Source organism: Stomoxys calcitrans, chromosome 5 (genome assembly GCF_963082655.1).
Source record: "Stomoxys calcitrans chromosome 5, idStoCalc2.1, whole genome shotgun sequence".
In the NCBI taxonomy this organism is placed as follows: Eukaryota; Metazoa; Arthropoda; class Insecta; order Diptera; family Muscidae; genus Stomoxys; species Stomoxys calcitrans.
The window spans coordinates 118,464,191-118,467,863 of record NC_081556.1 but is presented as its reverse complement, the minus strand read 5'-3'; the positions used below and the strand labels follow the sequence as shown (position 1 = coordinate 118,467,863).

The 3,673-nt window shown below is 37.5% G+C and overlaps 1 long non-coding RNA gene across 1 annotated transcript; it reads left to right on the top strand.

The window, feature by feature from the left end:
- Positions 1 to 2,911: 2,911 nt before the first annotated feature.
- Positions 2,912 to 3,372, top strand: LOC106091189 (uncharacterized). The gene is made up of 2 exons (XR_001221965.1): positions 2,912 to 3,049; positions 3,125 to 3,372. It is a non-coding gene; the product is annotated as an uncharacterized LOC106091189 (long non-coding RNA).
- The last annotated feature ends 301 nt before the right edge of the window (positions 3,373 to 3,673 follow it).

Sequence of the window (3,673 nt, the reverse complement as noted above, 5' to 3'; positions counted from 1 at the left end):
GGTGGCAAAGGATTTTTCGCCACTTATGCTGTCTGGCAGGTTGGCAGGCAGGCAGGCAGGCAATGGTTTAAATTTTGTAGATAATAACGGTAAGTTTCCGTTCAGTTGGCTGCATATCCTTCCTTCCGCTTTTAAGTTGGATATTCATCCTTTTCACTGGGCTTAAGTTAATTTTGGTGTTGTAGATTTTCGTTAAAACGAATATTAATAGGGAATGTTTTATTCGAGGAGTACTACCATTTTTTAGTATTTTTTTATAAGTTTTTTCTTGTTTGAGACAAAGCATTATCAGTCTGTCTGTCTTGCGTTGCTGCTGTCTGCATATTTCCGGAAGTACAATGCTAAGACAATGGCGTATGAATTTCCAAATTAAATTGTTGTCATTAGCAGCCGTCGAGCTAAGAATCCGCATCAGCTTCAGCTTCAACTTCGGCATTGGCGGTAGACAAGATAATGCAATCATTTCATAAAATATTCAAAAAGTTCTCCCCCAGCAACCATCATTGTTGGCATTTAACAATGAAGAGATTTCTGCTCCATTGTATGCTGCAGATGAATTTGTGAAATTATGTTATTATTCATAATTTTTGGAAAATATTTTTCTATTGTTTGCTTTCCAACCATTGCACAACCTAGCAAAAGGGAAGCCATTTTAATAAAAGTCTAATTATCAAGACAGTTGTTGGAGGTTTATTTTTGTATTATATTATTTAGAGTAGGATACACTGTCTGTGCGTTGGTGGCAAGGGCAGCAGATACGTCATTATTTTGGCCTAACCAACAAAAGAGCTGATGGGTGTTTATGTATTAAATTTTTTGTAGAGAAATTTGGTTTCAATCACAAATTTAATAGATCCAATTAAATTTTTTGTTGAAACTGCTTTAAGCACGAAAATGATAATGGCAATCAGCGTTTTTGAAAAAGTATTTGAAAAAAATTTCAATTAAAAAAATTCCATGTTCATTTAGAAAAAAAAAGTTAGAAAAAGTTTCGGCCAGGCCGAATCTTATATACCCTCCACCATGGATCGCATTTGTCGAGTTCTATGCGCGGTATCACTTTTTAGGCAAACAAAAAATATTGAATAAGAACTGTTATGCTATTGGAGCTATATCAAGATATAGTCCGATTCGGACCATAAATGAATGCTGAACATTGTAGAAGTCATTGTGCAATATTTCAGTTCATTCGGATAAGAAATGCGCCTTGTAGGGGCTCAAGAAGCAAAATCGGGAGATAGGTTTGTATGGGAGCTGTATCAAGCTATTGATCGATTCAGACCATATTAGACACGTATGTTGAAGGTCATGAGAGAAACCGTTGTACAAAATTTCAGACAAATGGGATGATAATTGCGCCCTCTAGAGGCTCAAGAAGTCGAGATCCCAGATCGGTTTATATGGCAGCTATATCAGGTTATGAACCGATTTGAATCATACTAAACACAGTTGTTGGAAGTCATACCAGAACACTACGTGCAAAATTTCAGTCTTATCAGAGGAGAATTGCGCCCTCTAGAGGCCGAAGAAGTCAAGACCCAAGATCGGTTTATATGGCTGCTATATCAAAACATAGACCGATTTGAACTATACTTAGCGCAGTTGTTTCAAGTGATACCAAAACACCACGTGCAAAATTCCAGTCATATCGGACGAGAATTGCGCCCTCTAGAGGCTGAAGGAATCAAGACCCAAGATCGGTTTATATGACAGCTATATCAAAACATGGACCGATTTTAATCATACCTAGCGCAGTTGTTGGAAGTGATAGCAAAACACCACGCGCAATTTTTCAGTCAAATCGTACAAGAAATGCACCGTCTACCGACCTACACTAATAAAAAAAAGGATTTGTGCAAAATTTCAGGCGCCTATCTTTACTCCTTCGAAAGCTAGCGTGCTTTCAACGATCAAAAATAAATATTCCTTATGGGGTCTCAGACGCATATTTCGAGGTGTTACAAACAGAATTACGAAATAAGTATACCCCCATCTTATGGTGTAGGGTATAAACACAGTTGTTGAAAGTTGTTATAGATCACCGCATGCAAAATTGCAGCCAAATCGGGCAATAAATTGCGGCTTGTTAGGGCTCAAGAAGTCAAATCGGGAGATTTCACTTCTTCTCTTACCCCAAAAACGCCACCTAAGACCAAAAGTGGACTGATAGGCACAATATGGGTATCAAATGAAAGGTATTGGAGACTAGAAAACGAATATCGTATTAAGTTTTGGGTCCAAGTACCCAGTGGCCCACCTCAACCCCAAAACTCCTCCAAACAGATATATTCGACGTTTCTATTAATATGGGACCCAAATGAAAAGTATTCGGCAAAACTGGGTCCAAGTAATAGGAGGTCGCCCCACCCCCAAATATCCCCAATTGGGTATATCAGCCGACCATGGGTACATTGGATTCAAATAAAAGATATTTGGGAGTAGATTAGGATTATGACATTAAAATTTGGGTTCAAGTCTATGTGGCACTTTTCCTCCTAAAAATACATCGAATAGGTTAATTGACCCATTATGGCTATATGGGACTCAAGTGAAAGGTATTTGAGAGTAGAAAACGATTTTCATATCCAATTTTGAAGCCAAGTGTCTGGGGGCACGCCCTAAATCACCCCCTAAACAGAACTTCATTTCCTGCTATAGCAATAGGGAGCTGCAAACAACAGTATTTGGGAGTAAGGAACGAATTTGATATCTATTTTCAGGGCCAAGAGGAAACACCTTCCAAACGTTTCATACTTACCGACCATGGCAATATGGGGCTCAGATTGACAACTTTTTTAGTTTATTCTTATCGTAAGAAATTTGAACATAGTAATTATTGTGACTTAATTAAATATAGTAAAAATTTTTATATGAAAAACGTGACCTTCCAACACAATGAGTTTGCAGAGCTAATCTGCCTCAAAGCTATATAAAGCATTGATTTAGTTATCGATTTACTATTCAAGTTCCAGTTATACAAGAAACTCAGTTTACAAGCAAAATCATGAAGTTTTTCTTTGCTCTCCTAATTATTGGTGCATTGTGCGCGGTATGTCCATATTGTCTATGCTTCAATGCTTTTGCTTTGATATCGCCAACTAAGTTTCGTTTTTATCATTCGTAGACCATTAATGCCGACGATGACCAAGCCTTTACGATAAACGTTGGCGGTGTTAAGGTTAAATGTGCTAAATTTTGGCCTAGCTCTTGCAACTTTGATCCAAATGGAGTGAACAGCATTTTCGCAGGACCACCAAGTGAAACTTCAACATGATTCTGCTACGCAATTACTTCGAAACAGAGAAGATTCTGATCACTTTGTTTTGTAATTATGGATACAATATATAAAAATACAAACAAGTCCATACATTATACGCTGGATCTACATCATATAGAAGTATAGTAGAAGCCTACATCATATAAAGGGTGATTTTTTTGAGGTTAGGATTTTCATGCATTAGTATTTGACAGATCACGTGGGATTTCAGACATGGTGTCAAAGAGAAAGATGCTCAGTATGCTTTGACATTTCATCATGAATAGACTTACTAACGAGCAACGCTTGCAAATCATTGAATTTTATTACCAAAATCAGTGTTCGGTTCGAAATGTGTTCATTCGCCGTAACGTTGCGTCCAACAGCATCTTTGAAAAAATACGGTCCAATGATTCC